The sequence below is a fragment of the Xenopus laevis genome, chromosome 6S, assembly GCF_017654675.1.
Source record: "Xenopus laevis strain J_2021 chromosome 6S, Xenopus_laevis_v10.1, whole genome shotgun sequence".
Taxonomy (NCBI): Eukaryota; Metazoa; Chordata; class Amphibia; order Anura; family Pipidae; genus Xenopus; species Xenopus laevis.
In genome coordinates, this window is record NC_054382.1 from 25,027,626 (window position 1) to 25,052,510 (window position 24,885).

At 36.3% G+C, this 24,885-nt stretch overlaps 1 pseudogene; it reads left to right on the forward strand.

The window, feature by feature from the left end:
* LOC108719673 overlaps positions 1–24,146 on the forward strand; it is a 91,130-nt pseudogene extending 66,984 nt beyond the window's left edge.
* Positions 24,147–24,885: the final 739 nt, after the last annotated feature.

Below are 24,885 nucleotides of genomic sequence, written 5' to 3' on the forward strand. Positions count from 1 at the left end.
ACTAGTACTGTATATATTTACTAGTATAAGTACAGTAACAATTTTCATTTAAGCTAAGCTTCTTTAGAATTCATGAAGCCATACACTGCTGATATTTTATTTCCCATTTAGAAAAGGAAAGCTCCTCAGCAAAATATATTAAAAGACTGTTTTTAGCAATGTGAAATACAGCTTTCTAAAGTGTTTTTGTCTGCATGGTTACTTACTTGTAGGATGTCTATGAATGTGCAGTCATTTAAGCACCTTTGTTGTGATGTTTTTTGTGGATTAATGTTGGAAAAACCAGTATGGCTATAAATAAGCTGATACTGTGTATAATCTTTGTGCAGAGTGTTTTATGGGAACATTTTAACTAATTTTTTTGACCAGTCATTGGTTTAAACATTAGTAAAGATTTTTATTAATGTTATATTAGGTGCAAGATTTGGAATGGCATAAAATATTTTTAGACTCCCGAATGTAATATTGATTGAGAGAGAGAGAGATATGTGGCCTGAACGGTAATTACTTTCTAGCTAATAAAATACATAATCATACATACAAATCCCATTGCTAATATTGCCAGTGACTTTGGAGGTCATATTAACCAGAGGTTCTAGTGACTCCAATACGAAATGAGTCCAGCTAAAATGATTGTAGAGCACCTTTAGCAGTTATTAACTTCACAACAGCATAAAAAAATGTTTAATGCATGAACTGAGTTTAGAGCTGTTCATCATTTTAATCCCTGGCCTGAATGAAGAGAAGAAATATATGCCTGGCAGCCCTTTACATTAAAGTCATATAAGTTATATCTCAGGTACAGTACGTTTCTGCATCAGTTTAGCATGCTTACAGAAGCCAATATGCAGTTGATACGAAACAGCCTTGTGTTCAACAGCACCCTTTTCCTATTCTGAATACTTGGGGGAAAAAACTTGTAAAAATATAATTATTGCTTGGTGAAATAGATAATTCGATTAACAGTATACAGCTCCCTCCTGTCTACCTTTCTTATGATTATTTTGTTAGCAGGAGTACATTATCTGTGCACTGGTAATCAAATTATTTACCTTACAGGGACCAAACATGGAGTAACTCTTACTTCCCTATTTAACTCAAGAAATAACAAAAAACATAGGTATTTCATGATTTAAAAAAACTAAGCAAAAGTGTGTTTAACAGAAGCCCTATTCATTGCACTCATGTTGAACATGGGGTCATCCTACCCTTTAAGTGGTAAAACGTTAATTTATGGCTCGAGTTCTCCTTTATGTACAGTTTTACAAGTTTTTGTGTTTTGGTGTCTGCTTTGTAATTGTTTATGCAATGTCCAACATGTAGTATGCCAAGAAGCTTGTGGGAACATCTAACTCTGAAGATACTACTGACCTTGTTACAAGTGGAATTAAAACAAATGTGCATATGCTAACGTGTATAATGCTAGCGTGTATAATACATTATCTACAAGTGTATACATTTTAACAAAGGAATTTTAAACATATATTTAGGCCCATTACAATGAGAAGGCCAGGCCACAGCCACATATCACAAGGCCCTTACTTGATAGGTGCTATCTGTTTTCCTACTAGCAATATTTCATAGAACAGCATATTCCTGCCTAGTTCTATTCCTATGAAAAATTTTACTTTGGATCAATGTATTTGTCTTATGATCCGATTCACCCGTTTTCCCCCTAAAGAGGCTTACGTTTCATACTTATCCCAAATTAATCTGTGACTAATTTTACAGCACATGCCTTGTTTTCTAAAATTTGTTTTAATATTTTCCTCTCTCTCTTTGCAAAGAACTTTCCATGAATATCATTAAAGGGGAAGTAGTGTGAAAATTAAAATTTAATATAAGCTTCCTCATACTGAACTAAGAAACTTTTGTAAATACAATCAATTAAAAATGATGCCTTCTTTCTGAAATAATTACATTTATATTCACTATCCCTCTCTCAGCATCTGTTTCTCTTCATTCTGTCTTCATGCAGCAGTTGGGTGTCAGATGAATGATCCAATATATCTTATAGGGGGGCTCCTTTCCAACAGATGTAGTAAAGGTCACTCGAAAAAACTGATTCCAGTAAAAACAAAATCTAACAAAATAACTGCCTTTTGCACAGGATTTTAGACAGGATTTCTGGTGATTTTAATAACAGTGAACTCTAATACATATTCTAGGCAAAAGGAGCCCCTCTATAAGATATATTGGATCATTCATCTGTCACCCAACTCCTGAATGAAGACAGAATGTAGAGAAACAGATGCTGAGAGAGGGATAGTAAAGATAAACTTGATTATTTCAGAATTTTTAATTGATTGTATTGTTTTTTATTTCAGTATGCTGAAGCTTATATTAAATTTTAATTTTCGCAATAGTTCCCCTTTAAAACCACATCTAAATCTTTTGAAACTTTAGAAATTACAAATTTAGTACCAACAGAACAAATGGTGACTATTTACTAATTTCCCTTTCATTTAGATTGTAAGCTCTTTGGGGTAATGACATTCTTCCTCTTGTAATCTCTATAATCTCTACTCTAAAACATTTCTATTTCTGTACATTTAGTATAATGGTTGTCTTCCTGCACTTTTTATTGCATTTATACTACTCTCTAAATTATAGATGTATCATAACAATGTTCAGTGCTGTGTTCCCAAGTAGGTCTAGGTACTGAAGATAAAATATTCATTTTTCAGCCTGCAATTTAAATGGAATTTTATTTATCATTTCAGGGAAATATATGCAAATGATGACAATATCGAAACCAATTGCATTTGATGTCATCCACTGCATGTCGTAGCTGTTTGATTATAACTTGTATGCCGTTTACAATTTCTTTGGCAGAAATGATACAGTAAGTAGATTTGGTTTTGGAAATTACCATATTGCCCTGCAATCTAAATACCAGTTTTGGACAATTTTAGGTGACCTATTAGATCACTCACAGCCTTTATTTGGGTCACTGTTATTCTTTTTCCTTAAAACTGTTTATTGATTTTCAAATTAAACAATTGACAGATAGGTACTAGGTTGAGCAAAAAGATCTGCCTTTCTGATATTGTGGCAGTCCTGGCCATGTCACATAGTTTTAACAAGGTTAATTATAGTCATATGAAAAAGTTTGGGAACCCCTCTCAGCCTGCATAATAATTTACTCCACTTTCAACAAAAAAAGATAACAGTATGTCTTTTATTTCCCAGGAAAAACTGAGCACTGGGGTGTTTTCTGAACAAAGATTTTTAGTGAAGCAGTATTCAGTTGTATGAAATTAAATCAAATGTGGAAAAACTGCCTGTGGGTACCCTTGTAATTTTGCTAATTTGAATGCATGTAACTTCTCAATGCTTATTACTGGCAACACCAAATTGGTTGGATTAGCTTGTTAAGCCTTGAACTTCATTGGCAGGTGTGTCCAATAAGGTATTTAAGGTGGCCAATTGCACGTTGTGCTTCTGTTTGACTCTCCTCTGAAGAGTGACAGCATGGGATCCTCAAAGCAACTCTCAAAAGTTGACTTGAATATCTTTGAAAATCTATGGGATGATTTGAAGCAGGCTGTCCATGCTCGGCAGCCATCAAATTTAACTGTTGGCTTAGCAGTTGGCGGGGGAAGATTTTAGCACAGAGTTTGAAACCAAGGCACAGGAGATGTTTACATAAAGAATTGTTACTACTCAGAGAGGTAATGTACCTTTTTTACTATGACTAAAGATAAATAAGTTAGGGACCACCATGTGGGGTTTTACCTTGACGTGGTATGGTGGCTTATCAATATTATGATCATAACTTTGTGACAAAAAAAACCCTGTTTCAAAATTACATGCACTTGCATATTTACTTGAATCATTTAGACAGGGCTTTAAACTTTTTGAAATTGGCCTTAGGTGTGCATCCACAATCCTCCCTAGTATTGTATTTGCCAGGAGCTTTGGCTAAGCTCATGTGGTTATTGCACCCTCATACCCCCCCTTTTTACTTTTGGTGGTCCCCCTCACTTGTTGTGCCTTGGTTTGTGCAATCTGTCTCCCTTAAAAGCCACAGATGCTAGCGGCATGGGAGGATCTAGCCATGAAAAAACCAACGTCCCATTAGACACTTTTCTATGTACACACACAACTACTGTCTTTCATCTATTTCTCTTTTACACCCTTTCATTCTTTGCTTTCTTTCATACATACTCCCCAATACACAAACACTTTCCCTTACCACTACCATACACACCTGCACATTTCACTTACACATGTATACACACTATTGTGCAACTGCACATATCACTCTACTTTGTTTTTTAATTACAACACCTGATTTCTACTTTTCTAAAATGGGCGTTGGTTAAGGCAGTCTCTCCCACTTAAAAGCCGCTTAGCAGTTGGCGGGGGAAGATTTTAGCACAGAGTTTGAAACCAAGGCACAGGAGATGTTTACATAAAGAATTGTTACTACTCAGAGAGGTAATGTACCTTTTTTACTATGACTAAAGATAAATAAGTTAGGGACCACCATGTGGGGTTTTACCTTGACGTGGTATGGCGGCTTATCAATATTATGATCATAACTTTGTGACAAAAAAAACCCTGTTTCAAAATTACATGCACTTGCATATTTACTTGAATCATTTAGACAGGGCTTTAAACTTTTTGAAATTGGCCTTAGGTGTGCATCCACAATCCTCCCTAGTATCAAATTTAACTGAACTGGAGAGATTTTGTATGGACAAATGGTCAAAAATACCGTCAAAGGCTATAGGAGGTGTCTAGAGGCTGTTACATTTGCCAAAGGAGGCTCAACTAAGTATTGATGTAATATCTCTGTTGGGGTGCCCAAATTTATGCACCTGTCTAATTTTGTTATCATGCATATTGCATATTTTATGTTAATCCAATAAACTTTATGTTACTGCTGAAATACTACTGTTTCCATAAGGCATGTTATATATTAAAAGGAAGTTTCTACTTGGAAAGCTCAGCTAGCGATAAAGAAAACTCCAAAGAATTAAGAGGGGTTCCCAAACTTTTTCATATGACTTTAAGAGCAATAGAGGTAACAACATTATACAAACCAAAACAAATTAAGGTTAAAAGGTATGAACCAAGGAAAAGAAGTAAGAGAGAAAATAGTATAGAGAGGAGGAGGTTGTAGCATAGCAATCATGTACCGGAGATCCCATTTGTTTGTATCTCAGTTTTGTTTTGTTTTTTTAAAGGTAAGGTCAGAGGAGGAGGCAGACCAGTTGGATCAATATGTTATTAAATAGAAATATTCGAAAGTTAGGTATTGAACGCACTGTATTTACCTTTTATTACAAATGGTTTAGTGAGCAAGCAAGCCATCTTAATTACTTTCTTGGAAAGACAATTTGTTTCTCAGGTGAATTTAAGGTTCCCGCCAACCTCTGTTATTTCTCTTCTCTATTTGTGCAACAAGAGCACAATAAACAGCACTATTCTTTTAATTAAATAAAAATCTACATTTTCCTAATTAATTGCTATTATAAAGCACTAAAGGAAAGTTTATTTGTTTTAACTTGTTCTGCCTCCTCTCCAAAGGAAATAAACACAGCAGTTTATGTAAATGGCAATACAGTAATGAGTTCTCAAAATCCTTTTGTATCCGGCTGTAGCCTTTGTTAGGCTTTGAGATAAGTAGCAGTGGTATAACCTGAAAGCACATGAAACGGGGGGGGGCCCAGTACATATAGCCCATCCATAAATCAACTCTACTGTTGCCCGGGGAAGTTTGCTGACTGCCCATTAAAGCAACTTTGTTGCTCAAGTAGAGACTACAATACATGAGACCTCTCGGTTCTTGCCTCCCTTCCCCAGTTGTGCAGGCAATTCTGTAATATGCATTAGTATTTTGGCTTGTTGTCTGTGGTAGTGGGTGTTTGAACCACTCTTAGGAAAGGAGTAGGTCCCCCCTGAATAGGGCTTTCCTTGGTACTGCTACTTATAGAGGTGCTCAGAACACCTATTGCACATTGCTTCCCTATGACATACATTGGGAAGCAGTATAGGTCTTCATACATGGGAATGTCTACCTGTAAAACCCACATCCTTTCCAGTTCCATGGAACTTGAAACAATGGTTCACATATTTTCCATGTTTCTATCTGCTAACAAATGACTTTTACCAGTTTATACACAAGGTATCTACTCCTTCGGGCTTGCAGTACGAATCCACAGGCCTTGGTCTCAGTAGCAGCAGGCTCAGAACAACACTCAACAGAATTCAAGAAAGTCTGACGTGGTAAGAAATAATTCTTTATTTTATTTCAGGGTTCCTCACAGACCAGTGTCTGCTGGTCGTGACCAAACTATACAGGTGCCCATACATGCACAGATAAAATGGCAAGAACATTTCATGCAATTAACTGTTATCTGTGCTTATATGGTGGCCTTCTTATCCCATCCGATATCCAGGTACTGTCCATGAAATTATATCTGTGTACCATGTCGGCAGGTGCATCATGCATCAGCAGAGCCACCGCAACTTAGAAACTCCTTGGAGCATATTTATAATGCTGTGTAAAACGAAAAACCCCCAAAATGGTGTAAAAAGTTGTGTAAAATAAATGGTGAGTTTATCATGTGTGTGTAATTTACACCATGTAAACACCAGATTTGACGCTGTTATTTTACACTGCTTCCAGAGGAAGTCACTCCAAGAAAAAATGTGTAAAAATTTTGCTCTGCTTTTTTACCCAACGAAATTTGTAGTGTATTATCCCGCCATTTTTAACACAGTATAATAAATATGCCCCCTTGTGTTTTCAATTGGAAAAATAGAAATGCAACAATACCAAGTGCCCCTTGAATGCTTTTTATGTTCATTGCGGGCAATAGTAATAGATCGTCGGAGAACCGCTTGTGGATGTCTACCTAAACTGATTAGTCTTCATGTCTTGAGTTCAGCTAATGTGTTCTCCAAGTAAATTTTATTATGTGTTTTAGAAGGTCAAAGCAATTAGGAAGTGCAAACCTGTAAGACAAGTTGGGAAGTAATAAGGGAAGAAATAAGAGAAAAGCGAAGGAAAGAGATGTTCAGTTTGACAGATCAGCCCCATAAGTCTCAGTAGTAGCCTGTTCAGTCATCAATGCTAGATGAAAACTTGGGATGTTCCTTGTAATACTGTATCTATCTTCTTGACTTGTGCCTAAGAAATATGCCTCTTTTGTCAGTCATTGTGTTGCCAGTGTGTTGCTTCAGTCACTCTGTCACTGAAGATTAAAATGTTTATCTCAAGAGAACACTAAATGTCTCCATTTTCATGAAACACTGGCCCTAGAATAGATGCCATGTGGGATGTAACGAAAGGAGATGTTACAGCTAGTCACTAATGTTAAGATACATTGAAAGGGTATATGCTGTTCCCTCCTTCTGTTTATCTTTATAAACGAGCTTTTAACCTAAATGATCACCCTGTGAATCAAAATAATCAGCTACAAATCTTAAACAAGCCACTCTTTACTCCATGAAAAATAGAATCAACATTTCTAAGTGAAGCCAGTGTGTGGAATTATTACCCCCTTTTGGCGTTAGGGATTGACGAACTACAAGTTATAACAGCCAACATGCATCAGAATGCTTTAAAAATTGCAGATAAAGTGACTTTTGGCCAATAATATAACAAACAGAAGTGGGCTGTTTACATTTAAATGGAGACATAGTATGCTCTTTTAAATCATTATTTAATAGTGTCCCCTAAACATTATATTTAGCTGAAATGTTTTTTCTCCTGTGAAAGGATTAACCAGAGAAATGATTAAAATGTCTGCTTAAGGTTGTGCCTGCCATTTAGTGCAGAATCATTCCTAATGAGATGAATTCAAAAATTTGTTTAATAACTGCATTTGTCTTGACCACTTGTTTATAATGTATAAAAACAGAGTCCCAAATATCCAACTTCGCTAAGGTGTTGGTTACCTTAGGAAAGATCTTCTTACTGAGGTCTTCAGGCTCTTTAACAGCATCCAGTCCCAAGTTCAAAGACCAAGTTCAACCATGTGCTATACAATTACTACCACTGGGACAGTGGAAACGCATACTTCTCCCAAGGCTTGGGTTACTCCCTTTTTACAGTCTAGGGATGGTGAACTCCTTCATATCCCATACATTTATATTGTTGCTAAGGAAGCACTAAATTCAGCCAGGATTTACCCTTTTTTTTAGCAGGATTCGGATTTGGCTGTACTGAATCCAAAAAATCACATGACTTTTCATCACTCAAACAAGGAAGTTACATTTTTTTTAACTGTGTGCATCATGTGGTTCCCCTTCCTTCCCCTGATTTGTATATGCAAATTAGGGTTCAGATTCAGTTCATTATTGGGCTGTATCTTTGACAAAGGATTCGGGATGTGGGATACAGTAAATTATAAACCAAGTAATTCAGGTTTTGAGGTATCAACGCAGGCAAAGGTGCATTAACTTTGGCAAAAGTGCTCTTTTTCCATGGGTATTCTGTTATTAAATGTTACTTTAAATTCCTATGTTCTATATTTTCCATTTAAAAATGTAGGATCAGACATCAAGACATTGTTTTGTATCATGTAATGCATTGCACATTCTATTAAAATTATTTCATGTTAATTTCTTTATATATAAGTGCTTGTTTCCTCCCCAAGTACATTTCTTATGCCTTGTGATCATTTTCTTATTCAGGTAAAATAACTACAAGGTAATCCCTAAGAAAGGCTAATTGGTCAAACTGTTGAAAGCATGGAGGAGATTAATCATGTGCTTTGAGGCAATAAATAACAGTCACCTTTTGCATAGGCTTTTTTTCATGACAACTCCTAGGGACAGATTTATCAAGGGTCGAATTTCGAAGTAATGGGAGTTTTTTTTAACTCCCATAACCTCGAAATTCGAATAAAAAAAGACCAACTGAAATTTACTTAAAAAAGTTTTTTTGTGGGTGAATGGGCTGTATTTGATCGTTCGAATCAAAGTAAGATCGTATTCGATCAAATTCGATTCTAAATATTTTTCAAGGTCCACCAATTGACTCCAAATAGGTTCAAGGAGGTCCCCCGTAGGCTAAAACAGCAATTCAATTCAGCAGGTTTTAGATGGCGAATGGTCAAATTTTTAAAGAGACGGCACATGATAAATTTCAATATTCAAATTTTTTCTGTCTGTGCTTGTGTAGTTACCAGGCAGTAACCAATCAGTCACTTGAGGGGGGGGGCACCAGGATCAAAACTGTTTACTTTTGAATCTGAGCTGAATACTAAGGATCAATTACAAACTCAGTGAACAGTTATGTCCCATTCGGTCCCCTGGAATAACTTAGAGTTAAAGAGATGTAAAGTAGGAAATTAGGTTCTGGGAATGTTAGACATTCAGTCACTCCAGCCTTTATATAATAAATTTTTGGCTAACTAACTATATTAGAAAGATATAAAATATATGCTTCGAGATTCAAGCTACAGTTTAATTCAGTCTGCATAATATTTCATCCTTGTATACGTGTTTTCATAAAGTGAGTTCATCCTGGGATTCCCAAATAATTATCAGCTTTCGATTTATGACACAGTAAAAGCTTCCTGTACCAATTTCTATTTCTCCATATACTCAAGCAGATCATTTTTGATGACTATGTTGCCATGAATCTGACACATTCCCATGCTATGAATACAACACTTTCTATTAGGTGTGAGGCAAGATATCCTTTCTGATGGCTGACATATAGAATTTTTCAATTTCGGCCATCGTTGATTTGATAGATATCCTTGCTCCTGCATTTCCTGATAAATGTGATATACTGCAAACATTTAAGTTTGGCAGTGGAGTTTTTACTTATAATCTGCTCATGGTAGAGGCTTTATATTCTACAAAACAGCATTTCCTTAGTACAGGTATGGGATCCGTTATCCAGAAACCCGTTATCCAGTAAGTTCTGAATTACAGGAAGGCCCTCTCCCATAGTCTCCATTTTAATGAAATAATTAACATTTTTAAAAATTATTTCTCTTTTCTCTGTAATATATATTTGTAAAATATCAAAACTAAGATATTGTTATTACTGTAATTACAGGCAAAATAATTATACTGTGTATATTTAGAAGCACATTTATCAAGGGTCGAATTTCAAATTCATGGGCGTTTCTTTGAACGCCCTTAAATTCGAATGAATTTGAAATTCGACTTGGGGAGAAATGTATTTTTAAAAGTCGAACGAATTTAAACGACCCGAAAACTCGAATCAAATTTTATTCAAATTCAATCAAACTCAATTCGAGTTTTTTCTCCAAATGTCAGGAAGGCTGCAAACATTTCCAAATTCATCCCTGGACCTCTCCCATTGACTTAAACAGTAATTCGGCAGGTTTTAGGTGGCAAATATTCAAATTCAATTCTTAAATGGCCAGAGTATGATTCGAAAATTGGAATTAGAATTTTCAATTCGACCCTTAATAAATCTGCCCCTTAATGATGTAAAAATGATTTTTTTAGTAGATGTAATCTATGGAGATCCATGTTACAGAAAGACCCCTTACCTGGAAAACCCTAGGTCTCTAGCATTATGGATAACAGGTCCCAAACCTTTACTCATTGCATGAAAATTGTGGTGTGTCTAACTCAAGTACACATGCAAAATAATGAGTCTTAATATAAATCCATATTTGCTTGTCCATGGAATCACTTTACTTCAACTGTAAATTGAGCATTAGACGAACGATGTTGTTTGTAATATTATTTACTTTTACAATAGCACCACCAAGGCTTATTAAATGGGATTATATTTATCAGTGTGTGTCATTCCTTTATTTCTTTATTAAGGAGAAATTAAAGAAGGAATACCTTATTTTATATTGAGTATTCCAACTTTCTGTATTTGAATAATATCTACTGTATGACTGGAGGCTGTACTTTTGATCAGAAACTCAAGGTAGTTATAAATACAGTAGATGCCACTGCTATTGTAACTCATGCAGAGTGCGGCAGCCAAAATAAATTGCATTGTAGCTGTGAATCATAACTCTCTTGGTGCACAAAACATTCATTCAATATTCAGTGAGGTTTGTTTTTAGGTTTGGACCCACCTAAATATAAGATGGGTCTCCAGTAAATCTTAATTGCAGAGGTTAGGGTGTTTGGAGGGTCCAGCCAGCTTTAAGACATTGTGTGGACACTCCTGCTACAAATTGTTTGCTTTACCCCTTTTGTACCACCACATTTATTTCTCTAAGTCTGTGGTGGGTTCAGGTTTTGACCAGTAGTATGGTTGCACCTTTGGTTTTGATTTTGGTTTTGGGTTAGTTTCAGCCTACTTATTATTAAATGTTTGAAGGAAAAATATATGGAAAAAAATGTAAATGCTTGTAATGCTACTGCAAGGAGGGAAGCTACTGATTTAAGGGAAAGAGTGCCTCTAACAATATATGGCCTTTTAATATAAGTATAAATACAAATACATAAAGACACTTTGATTTTAAAATTTAAAGGAGGCTAGAGATTTTTGTTTACAAGTCCCTACTGACAAAAAAAAAGTAAATCGTTTTTTTTTATCAATAGGGACTTGTTAAACAAAGGTTAACCAACAAAGGAGAAATTGTCTTTTAAAGGAAAGTAAAGTCCTGTTATACTTGGAGGTGCCAAAAGTTAGGCACCACCAAATGATCGTATTTACTTACCTGAAACCCCAGTGCTCCTATCAGGAGAAAACTGCACCGGCCCGGGATTCTTCCAGCGAGCACCACGGAGCATTCGTCTTCCGGCTTCTTCTTTCTTCTCACTGCTGCACAAAAGCCGAACTTTAGCAAATAAGCCGGCTATTTCGTTCTACTGCGCATGCGTCTGCCCTGAGAAATTTGACGAAAGACGACGCAGGAAGATGACCGATCCGGCCCAAGGTATCAAGTAAGTAAATGCCTAACTTTTGGCACCCCCAAGTATAATAGGACTTTCCTTCTCCTTTAATGGCCTTCAGTTTGTGTGGCAGCCTTACAATTATTGCGTGTTCTGTATATGTAAGGATCAGAGTGAAAGTAATGTTAATTATAAAAATTATTATAATTTGAGATTTTAATTGAGAAATTATTTCTATTAGGAAGTATCTGGTGAAAACGTTGGCTCGTTGGTTTCTTCTGAAGAAAGAAAGGAGAAAGTGCCAAGTCAACACCTTAGCCACATGGTCCTTTTAACAAGCAGTGGTACATTGTATGGTCTCACTGAAAGAGTTGTGGCAACAGAATCCTTGTAAGTAGCTTTCTTTTCTATCCATTCTTTCTTCCTCTTTTCTAAACAGATCTTTTCTTGCCTGTAATATTGGTTATATTTCTTTCTCTTAAAACATACCTACAAAATGTAATCTGAGCCTATGTACAGTATCCAAGGTTTCCTCTATAGGATGAGAAACATTGTTTATGTATGTACTGTATACTGTGGCTGTGCTAGCCTCTTACATGTAAAACATTTATATAAGTTTTTTAACTGATGGAGGTAAAATAAATAACCACTAGCAATAATCTGTGTCTAAATTACTTCATTTATATTTCAGTTATTCTTGTTACACAGAACATTTATACACAGATCTATTTCTCAATTTGAGGAAGTCTTTCCTTGATATCAATTTTCAGTAATAAAATAATAAATAAAACAGTCATATCTTCAAGGCTACTTTTATAACTATTGTAGATTTTATGCTATTATATTAATAATAATATACCTCAACCCTCTTACTAGGGTTCTGGTTCTTTTGAGCAAGCAGACAATGAATCCACACCAATAAGCGTATATTATAGTGATATACTGTAAAATAAATCAATGGATTGTTACACATAAATGATTATACTAAAACAGTAATTACAGTAATTACAATATTTACAGTAACAAATTATACAAGTCTACATTATTGTTACCAAAAAGGTAGGGAAATAGAGGTCAGCTTCATCATGGCTTCCCTCTGGTCTGTAGTCCTCACATGCTGACTTGTCCCAGGTTGCTCCGTCTCTCCTCCCAGGCTGCTCTCTTCTCCAGCTCCCAGCTGCTTCCTTCTCTAGCCTCTCTCCTCACTTCTGTCCAGGGGTTTTTTTTTATCCTGGGTTCTGACCTGACCCCACAGCAAACTCCCAACTAAAAAGATGCCATGATAAACCCCCAACTTGCCTACATCCCGTTGAGCAAGTTTTCTCGCATACAGTAAGTTCATTTAGAGTCCCCACAGCAGACATAGGACTTTGTTATGAAAATCAGGGTTTCCAGTAAGTTCCCTAGACAACTGCTTTACTATATAATGTCAAAATCACAATGACAATTTCTTACACCAGTACTAGCATTTATATCTGCAGTATATCATTAAAATTACCAAAAGGGATTTGCTATCAACAAACAGGTAATGACTTAGGGACTGATTTATTATTTATCAAAGGTAGTGTTTTATTCAACACTACCACCAATAGTTTCTGCTGTCAGTAACCAAATGCAAGTATTATCCCAAAATGCTCTTCAATTCTAGAGGTATATAGTCGCTTACTTAATAAGCAGTCCTCCAGGCGGACTCAGTAAAATTCAAGTGGATTTATTGAAGTAGAAGAAGCATAAGTAGCCTTACGTGATTCATATTATTAAGTGTTGTAAAACACAAAATATATATTATATTATTATTAAGTGTTATAAGAACACAAAATATTTGAATATAGAGTTTTTTTTTTTGTTCTCACAACACTTAGGGGCAAATTTATCAAAATGTGAGATTAGAGGGCAGATTTATCAAGGGTCGAATTTCGAAGTACAAAAAAACGTTGAAATTTGACCATCAAATTGAAAAACTTCGAATATCGAATTTGAAGTTTTTTCACCGAATTTGGCAATCCCACGATCGTATAAAAATTATTCGATCAAACGATTAAATCGTTCGAATCTAACAATTCGAACGATTTTAGTGTACAATCTAACGATTTTTATTCGATGTGTAAAGACTTTGAAAAAGTTTGTAGAAGGTCCCCATAGGCTAACATAGCAATTCGGCAGGTTTAATTTGGCGAAGTATTGAAGTCGAAGTCTTTTTAAAGAGACAGTACTTTGATTATCGAATGGTCGAATATTCGAACGATTTTCTTGCCAGTAATAAAAGGTGTATGGATGTGGGTAAAAATGTTCTTTCATCCCTTTTACTTACCGTACTAAAGACTGAGCATTAGAAATTAAGTTAGCGCTCTACTTCCATTTTGCATTAAATGATAGCTTTGACAGATCCAAGGTGCCTAATATTATGCTTGAGACATGTGGCCCATAACAAGTTCAGCTTGACAGTCTCACACAAACAACTTTTTGTCTTAAATAAGACTCTCTCTCTCTCTCTCTCTCTCTCTCTCTCTCTCTGACATCTTGGCAGAAATAAAAGCCTTGTGACAGATAATCTGGGGGTTTTTTTTATTGTTATTGGAAAAACATGATCAAATTGAGAGGCCCAGGAGGGCATCTTTTTCTATTAATAATCGGAAACTTTCTGTTGATAAGGTCAGAGGCCTTTTATATGATTGAATGTGTTGGATGTGACACACCACAGTTAACTCTGCTCTCTTTTTGAGCATTTACTGAATGTAATGTCAGTGGTCAAGCTCTCATACGAAGATGTGTAGTGTCAGCCACGATTGGGAATTATGTGAGACTAAATATTTCTCTACTTGAACTCTCTTATTTGTTTTGCTGAAGTGTAACCTGTGAAAGTTAATCTTTTAAGCTTTTATTTATTTTCTACTAAAAAAATACCCAAGAGTGCCTGTATTGTGCTGTTTGTATGTATTTCTAGATCTGTGAATTCTTTTTTTTTGGGGATAAAAGAAAATAAATTTGCAGCTGTCTCTCATTTAGCTCACTGTTATTATCAAAAAAACTATGAATTCCCACCTATAATTCTAAACGTCTTTTAGGAAATAATTTATGCCTATATATGAGGTTTCAATAGAAAAATCAGATGCTAGGTGCCATGTTAAGCACCTTGTATCCTGCCTGCCACACTAGTTTGCCACATGTCTCTGCAAAGACTGGCAGCCACCCCCATGAATACAGGACTCCCTGCATTCAAGCACTGTTTTTTTACATGAGGGGGGGGCATAAAGGCATATGCCACCCTATCCCTGCCAGTTGCCTAACTTGTGCCTCATTCAGAATTAGGAAGCTGCCTTGTGCCCACCAAAACTGCACTCTGCACCCCACAGTTGATTTTTATTGTTTTTTTTTGTTTTTTTTAATCGGCACAAAGTGCAGGAACCCAGCGTTCACTTCTTCTGTCACTTCAATATGACCTTGGGCAAAATCCTGCTTATCTCTTCACACCATAAAATTTAGAGATTAAATTGTAAATGCTGTAAGACACAAACCTGGTGGCCAAAATATTTATCTACAGAGGTTTGTATGTTTGTAAAAATAATAAAATAGCTATATTATTTAAAAATCCTTCAATAAATGCACTGGCATGATATGGGACCATTGACTTTTAGTGTTATAACTTCTTGTGGTCTGGCACTGTAAATGAACCAGCTTTTGCATATTGTTTGTTATAAAGCATCTGTTATTCGTGCTCCTATTATATTTAAAGTGTCTATTTTAAGTTGCTGCTCTGTGCCTTTGCAATTATTATTATAGACAACAAGCACAGATCTAAGTACTGCAAGTCATTCAGATATATGGTGTGTAGTTACTCAGAAAAGGCATTTAACTCATAAACTATGAATACAATTGAAGGTTTCTAATTTATACGCTACTCTACATTAGGATAGGTTGATGGAAACTGTCTTATATGAGTATTGTCCTTTACTTAGAACATTGAAATTCTATATACCTAAATACTGCACCAGGATATAACATGTTGCCATTACATGGCATTACCTGCACAATTACAGATGGGATCATGGTCTCATCTTTGAATGGTGGGATATTTAGTGAAGAAGAATGCCTTAACAGTCATTGAAACGCCTCTGTAGGAAATTCTATTTTTTCTGGTAATTGTACCTGAGGTGTAAATAGGATCACATGGAAAACCAGTATCTTCAGGACATTCCAAAAGAGTAGTAACTAACTAAAGTATAAAATGGACATTACATCTATGTGAGTTTGCTGATATGTTTTACATCTCTTCAATGTCACTTCCAATATAAATAGAGATGTGCAACATATTTATAATGGCTAGGGAATATGACTTAGCCAAGAATAACTTTAAGCAGGGCAATTGCTCTAAAAGACAATTCCAAAGTAACAATGAAGTGACTCAAGAAAAATAAAATGAATGCACCTAAATGGCCCTGTTGCAGCCCTGATCTCAAAATCATTGGAGATCTGTGGCACAGAAAATGTAGATGAACAAACACCGCCCACATGCAGTGTTGCTCTTGTGAAGGTCATGCAATGGGGAATTTGCAGTTATCCATAAAACCTAGCAAACCATCACAGCGCACTAATGCTTTTCCAATACTGTGTTGACTCATTTATAACTGTCTGCTGTTCATTTTTCAGAGTTTTCTTGGCTGAACAATTTGAATTTCTCCAGACACATCTTGATTCTGTGATGCCAGCAGCTAAAAAGCCTTTTCTTCAGCAGTTCTACTCTCATGTTAGCCATTGCTATGCCAGGTGTTACCTGCTCTTAAGAATATTACGTTTTTTCTGTCTCTTTTTGATATGACAGTGGCACATCATTTGTTACTGCTTTTTTTTCTACTCAGATGAACGCTGTCCTTGGCACCATTTGTCTAGAATGTTCTAGGGCTTCTTATTTTCTTTTTCTGAATCTGTTTGTGACGGTCGAAAATATATTATACAATAATTCATTGTTTGGCTAACAACGTATATAAAAAGAATTTAGCTCCTTCACTTGTCTGCTATGTTGTATTCATAGGCCAAATTCTACTGCTGGCTAGACTGAACCAGCTCACTCTGCCAGCACATCATGGACTCTTCCATAATTAGAGATGTTAGCTGATATTCATGAAGCAAGATAGAGTATTAAACATTTTCTTACAGATATTTTAATATAAAATATATTCTCTCTGCTTGCCAAAAAAAAATTCTTTAATCTGCCTCATTGTTTCAGTGTCAATTAAGGGGAAATCAAGGGTATATTTTTTAGTATTGCAAAAGTATTGATATTACTCAAACAAGTTATATCACACCATATCAGTCAACCAAGTTAAGAAAGCAGTAACCGTCTCAGGTTTGCATGGCCCTGCAATGAAGATTAGAGTAGAAATTATAGGTAGGTAAATAGGGAGAAGCATGTATGATATCAATAAAACCAATTATAGGTATAGGATCTATTAACTGAAAACACATTATCTAGAGCTGCAAAATATGGGAATGCCATTTGCAATAGAGTCCATTAAGCAGTCCATTAATAAATAAACAGTATGTTATACTTGATGGAAACAATGCTGCATACAAATTGTGGTAGAATGTTCACCGAGGCAAAGTATCAACCAATCATTGTTGACTCTCTTAGGTGCCATGTACCTGTTTTTACCTATAGTATGGTACTCTCATATAATGTTATGTATTATAACTCTATTGTAATTGGTTTTATTTATTTTTATTACTTTCCTCTCACATTGTTGTCATTTGTGACCCTTGTATGCACTGTATTTATTCTTGCTAAGCTCTGTTGATTGCACTTTATGCTTTTTTATTTCCAGACTGTATCTAGAGCCAGTGAACTTCGTAAGCCAATTTATTGGATCGTTGCTGCCAAAGCTATCGACTGTGAACAATTGTTGCTTCTTATGGCCAATGTGAAATGGGATATAAAGGAAATCATGTCACAACATAACCTATATGTTGACTCACTTTTGAAGGTACTTTGCTGATTATTGCCTGCGTGCAATCAACTGATTTAGCCTCCTTCACCAATGATCCTTTACTAATTAAAATGTTATTATATTACCTGTTTGATTCAATCTCTTAGTCCCTCCATCCATGCACATTATCTTTACATAACAAGAACATTGATTTTTCCAGGAATTTGAACAGTTTAATAAGAAGCTATCTGAGCTTTCCAAACATGTCCGGATACCTCTGCCAGTATCTAATATTCTCTGGGAGCATTGCATTTGTCTTGCAAATAGAACACTGGTTTAAGGGTGAGCAGTATTCTTCCTTTTCATGGGAATGTATTTTCAAGTGATTTAATTAGTACACTATGCAGTTTAGTGAACGAACACTGTCATTATATTAAAAGTTGTTAAAAATTACTAGTGACCAGTGGTTTTATATTAGCTTACTATACATAGTAGCAAACATAGATGAGGTACGAAAAAGACTCACTTCCATCAAGTTCAACCTTTATTTTCTAAGGAACCTAAACTGCTTGTTGATCCAGAGAAAGGTGAACTTCCATCTCAAGCCCCTCCAATTTGCCCTTATAGCTTGGCATACTCCTATTGAATAGAATCATTATCTATGTCCTCCGGGCCAGTGCTCCTAAAAAAAACTGTATTCTGAATTTCCATGGTGGCCTCTTACCTTGCTTTTTAGGGGTCCCTTTGTCAGATAAGGAATGTAAGTCTGAGTCTGACTTGTAACCAGGTAAGGTAAGACAGAGCCGCAGCACTGTAATTCAAACTTCCTCGGATTATGCAGTTTACTAGCCAGAGGACTGGCCCCAGTAACAAGCCTAGTGATTCTATTAATTGGAGAGTGTCTAAAATTTGGCTTTCCTTGTGCTTTAAGATGGAACCTTCTATCTTAATGTCTACCCTCATGTCTGCTGGAAGGAATCTACTGTTGAATAAAGTGTAAGAAAATGTATTATGCAATGTAACATAATAGTCATATTCCAGAAAAAAAGAAAATTCCATAAATTTGCAAGAGAACTGAGCCATTGAGCACTTTGATAGACCAATAAATCATATGTTTGTGCTGTAGCCTTATTACTGAGGTTCAGATTAATGTTTATTGTAGGCTACAGTTTTAAATGGCATGTTCTTGTTCTCCCTGTATTCTGGAACAGAGGCATTTTCTCTAGAACCAATGTTCCGTTGCCTGTGTCAGTAGTGCTGCTCTCTGGGTGATGGTTTAAATAGGAGCTGTCCTAAATGATTAGCACAGAGATTTTGAGGAAAACAAAAGATACTGTAATGTAATCAGGGTAGCAAGGAAGAAAAGAAACAAAAGCTGTTACAGTAAAAACACCAATATATTGTCAATGGTGGTATCAATATTCATTTTAACTAACTTCTGGGGTATTGAAGCACTTCAGGTTGGCTTATGGGTTTCAGGGTGTAGCATATAATTCTTGCTATTTAGACAGCATATGAAGATATTTTCATTTCTACATGTGATTTTCTAAAAGCAGGAGCAACCTACAGACATCACAGATTTACATTTAGACCCCCCCTTTTATGCTGTTATACTTGGTTCAAAAAAACAAGTCATTGCTTCTGTTGTGAAGTAAGATAAGGTGAATAAAGTAAGATTCTTCTAAAGTTGAATGAGTTGTCAGTAACACAGTACACACCATGATAGACAAAGCCCTCCTACTTATATCAAATCCATTCTTTTATTGTACCTGTTTCCTTGTTTTAACCATTTTGCCTTTCACTTTTGTATTTTATCCTTAGTTATGCCAACGTGAAGAAGTGCAGCAATGGGGGCAGGGCTCTAATACAGCTGGATTATCAGCAGTTTCTAATGAAGTTTGAGAAACTCACCGACATCAGGCCAATTCCTGATAAGGAGTTTGTGGAGACGTATATTAAGGCCTATTACTTGACTGAAAATGACATGGAATGCTGGATCAAAGAGCACAGGGTAATGCTCTACATTTTGTGATGATATATGTAAAACTTTATGGGTGTTATAATGACAAGACGTGGGGGATTATCATGATTACTTTCCTTTATAATCTGCTAGATTCCTTGTGGGAGTGCCCCTCGGCTGTGTTTCTAGCAATGGACCATGTCATGCATTCCAAATGCAACGTATTTGTGCATAACATACACTATGAAAACTAAAGTATTGTATATGTAGGTTTCAAGCTAATAATGAAAAATAAATGATTATGTGCTGTGTTTCCGCAGTCTGGGAAAAGATTTTTTTCTGCATTATGTAGAGACACATTCCTGAAGAGGAGCCATATCTAAGAGATGAGCTATGTTATAGAATGGCTAATTCTAAGCACCTTTTCAGTTGGCCGTATTTGTATTGTTTTTGATTATTTGCCTTTTTCAGCTTTCAAAAGGGGGTCACTAACCCCCTTCTAAAACAAATACACAGTAAGGCTACACATTTTTTGTTATTGCTACTTTTTATTACCGTTCTTTCTATTCAAACTTTCTCTTATTCATATTAAGTCTTTTATTTATTCAAATCAATGAATTGTTGGTCGTATAATTTGCACTTTAGCAACCAGATGAAATTGCAAGATAGAGAGCTGCTAAAAAAAACAAAATACAAATAATAAAACATGAAAACCAATTGCAAATTAGCACTCTGTACATCATACTGAAAATTCGTTTAAACGCACACAACCCCTTTAAGTTTCCTCATATTGAACCTTGTACTACACTGACACGTCTGTCACCAAGACCTGAATCTTTCCAAGCTGTAGCATGACCTAGGGGGTAAGAACTGAAACTTGGAAGCTCTCAGTTCTCCAGAATTGTTTCTTTTCGAATTTCTTTTTTTTATAGTGATTGTGGAAAGTATTTGCGCCTAAACTCGCGCGATCATGTATTTTTTCTCTTGATCCATAGCTTATTAAAGCACATTTAGCATAAAGTGATGTGAGAGTGATACTTTGTCATTTAACTAAATAATCATTGCAGGCTTAAAAAACTGCTTACAGAAAATGTAAAAGGGGAAGAAAACCATATAAAATGTCCATGCAGCAAACTTTGCCAGCACACATGTGAAAACACCACAGACATAGGGATGAAATCTGTTAGATTAATGGATCTTTCACTTGCATCCCTACCAATGTGGTTAGGATTATACAATAAATTCTGTTTAAATGTAGCCATTGCATTATGGAAACCAGTTGGTAACACATTCACAGGAGCTAGGACAAGCAAAGCAAGTGGGAAGTAATTATAACTTTTAATGTTTCCATTAGACAAATGCAAAAGGAACTGTAATAAAAGATCTTTGAGTTGCCTAAAGCTGGCCATAGATGTTGAGATTTTTAAAAGATCAGATCCTGATCGTGAGACCACGATCTTCTCGGAACGATCGTACGATCGTACAAATTTACCATCAACTAAAAAGACCAATTTGCCAGGAAAACAAAGGGGAGCTGCCTGCTTGGCCCTGCAAACATAGATAGATTGCACTGGGAACGACAAAGATTTTTTGACCTGGCCGATCAATTTCCTGACAGATGTCGGACGAAAAATCGTAAGATGTACGATCGTTCGAATCCCACTAACCGCACGATAATTTCGAAGGATTGGTCGGGCTTCCCTAAAATCGGTCGTTCGGCAAGAGAAATCTTTGCTTCTATGGGGACCTTTACAGTATTGTTTAAATTGGTGCTGCATATACAGATACATAGCCTTGTGATTATGCTAATTTGTTCCCTGTGTTCCTCTAAACCAATGGTTGTCAGACTTTTGCATATGAAGAGCCCTTCCAGGTCCAGCCTTTCGTCAGGGCCCTTCTTAGTTTAAATCAAAGATTTATAGGAAAAACACTGGTGTGTCAATCATTCAGCTCCAGTTAAAAGAATATCTAGCACAGCAAATATGTGTTTACCTTATATATCACCCTAACTGACCTTCACACTGGGCTTTTAGGTGTATTTTCTATACAGACACACCTTGGGTATGTCCTTAAAGTAGGGATGCACCGAATACAGGATTCGGTTTGGGATTTGGCCAGGAATCAGCCTTTTTTAGCAGGATTCGGCCGAACCCTTCTGCCCGGCCGAACCGAATCCGGATCCTGATTTGCATTTGCAGATTAGGGGCGGGGAGAGAATGGAGTGACTTTTTGTCACAAAACAAGGAAGTAAAAATGTTTCCCCCCTTCCCATCCCTAATTTGCATATGCAAATTAGGATTCGGGTTCGGTATTTGGCCAAATTTTTCGCAGCAGATTCGGGGGTTCAGCCGAATCCGAAATAGTGGATTCGGTGCTTCCCTACCTTAAAGGGATTTTGTCATAATTTTTATGGTGTAGTTTGCATCACATTATTTAGTTTGCTTGCATTAATTCACTCTACCTTATAACATTTTATTACTGAACCAACAAGTGTATTTTAGTATTTGTGTGCAGGCAGCCATGTGAGGTCATTGTGCCTGATCCTGTGCTGTCAGAAAGAGCCAGCACTTTACAATAAAACTGCTTTCAGATAAGCGATTGTTCCTCCTATTCAATGTAAATGAGCCACAGTGGAACTTGGATTTTTACTATTGAGTGATATTCTCATATCTACTAGGGAGCTCTTATCTTGTGCCAGGAAGCTGTTATCTTGTTGTTCCCATGTTCATAGACTGCTGGGGAAAAGGGAGGAGGTGATATCACTCCTTGCAGCGCAGTATTAGGGTCTAGCGACACAGGGAGGTTAGTCGACAGGCGACAAATCTTCTCTTCTTTGCGGCGACTAATCTCCCCAATCTGGCTTCAACCGGCTAAAATTTAAATCACCTGGGGACAGGCACACTGAGTGCTTTATTTTCGTCCGAAGTTTCCTCATGAGGCAATTACGGGCGACTTCGGAAAACGAAGCGCTCAGTGTGCCTGCCCCCAGGCTATTTTCATTTTAGGTAGGGGAAGGCAGATCGGGGAGATTAGTTGCGGCGAAGAAGAGGAGATTTGTCGCCTGGCGACTAATCTCCCCGAATCTGCCTGTGTGGCCAGACCCCTAAAGAGTGACTGAAGTTTATCAGAGCCACATGACTAAGGGCACCTGGGAAACTGACATGTCTAGCCTCATGTCACATTTTAAAATTAAATATAAAAAAATTAGTTTTGTCCTTTGAAAAACTGATTTCAGGGTAGGATTCTGCTGGAGCAACTCTATTAACTGATGCGTTTTGCATTAAAAAAAAATATCTCCTGCAACAGAATCCCACTATCTCTTCAACTTAGGTTTTTATAAAGAGATCAGGTCATTTTTAGTTTTTACATGTCTGTCACAGCACCACCTTGCCCCATGTGTAATGGGCATAGTCTAATATCTATAAATAGGACTTAAAGGAAAACAAAATTGTAATTCAGTGGGGGGTTTCAATTTGTTAGGCAAATACAAGCTCTATCCTTGGACTCCAGGACCTGCACAGTCCCAGACTCATGTAATTAACTGCTGGGAAAATGTGGCAGTGTGATGTATTTCTCAGGCTGCTGCAATTTCAACACGGGGAGGCATATTTATCAAAGGTCAAATTTTGAATTCATGTGAAATTTTTTTAACTCTAATAAATTCGAATATACTTGAAATTCGATTGGAGGGTTATTTAATAAAAAAAAAAAAAAAACCATATAGAAAACTCAAATGAATATTACCGAAAAAAAACTTGAATATCAGGAAGGCTAGTAGCATCTTCAAATTGGTCACTGCAACTCTCCCATTGACTTATACCTGAACTCGGCAGGTTTTAGGTGGCGAATAGTCTAATTTTTAAAGGGGCATGGTTTGATAAATCTCGAAAATACAAATTTTCAATATGTCGCTTAATAAATATGCCCCATAAATTATAGTTTCCTAACTTTAAAACTTTTGTCATCCTTGGTTTTTCTGAGTTTCTAAGGGCCATATCTCCATTTAGGCTATCCAGCAGTACATATCTTACTATGATAAGGAGACTTATTTATGAAAATGCCAGAAAGGAATGTTCCAGCTCCCTGGATAACCCATTTTCACTGTTATTGGTGCAGATTGCTGTTAGTGTGGACAATGCAAGACTGGGTGCAAGTAGACATTGGGGTTCTTTTACTAACACTGGGTGCAATTGCTGTGTAATATATATATTAGATCATCTGTGGATGTTCTCTCTAATCACTACTTCTGTTCTGTGTAACCCTAGGAATACTCTACCAAGCAGCTGACAAATCTGGTGAACCTTTGCCTTGGATCCCATATCAATGAAAAGGCCAGGCAGAAGCTTCTAACCGCTATCGATGACACTGACAGGCCGAAAAGATAGTTGCCCTGGAGTTCTCTTGCCCAAAACTCATGCTACCAGTCAGGATGCATGCTCAGCTGTTACAGGGAATACATTCTATCATGAATGAATAGAGGTGTCTATTTCATTTTAATTCATTAATAATATAAAACGATGTGTGTTGATTATTGTTTCCTGCTCGTCTTCATGAAATCCTTTCGGTCCAGTTTTAACTGTTAAAAGCACATTTCATATGGAGATGTTTCAAATGAAGCACTTAGTCCTAAATTGGAGGGGGCAAAACAATGAATGTAATGGCAGCCAAACCAAAACCCATAACTCCCACATCTTCCTGTTCATATACAATAAACAACTGCACAATGTGAGTTATAACCAATCATAAGGCCAGAGTATCACTCTCTTCTCCTAGAGTAAAATGTCATAGTCCTGAACTTGCATGCATTTTAACATGATGGTAAATGATCCTTCCCACTCTTTTAATATATTGCTTGAATTGAATTTAGAATTAAACTGAAACACCATCCATTTAAACACAGAGGTATGACTTAATTGCTGTCACTGTCCAAAATCTTCCATTACTCCAGTGTTCCAAATTCAATGAAGCTAAATTAATATAGATAATTCTTATTATTCTTAATAGTGCACAGACTGTCGAGCAAAAATTACATTTGCAGCTCACAGCAAGCAAGCGTATTGTAAAAAAATAATCATTAATAATGATTTTAATTGAACATGAATACTGTTACAATTGTCCTGTTCAGTTTGAATCCAAATTTTAAGGATCATTGTGGTTTACAGAAAGCAGTTACTACTCCACACTTTTCTAATGCACAAA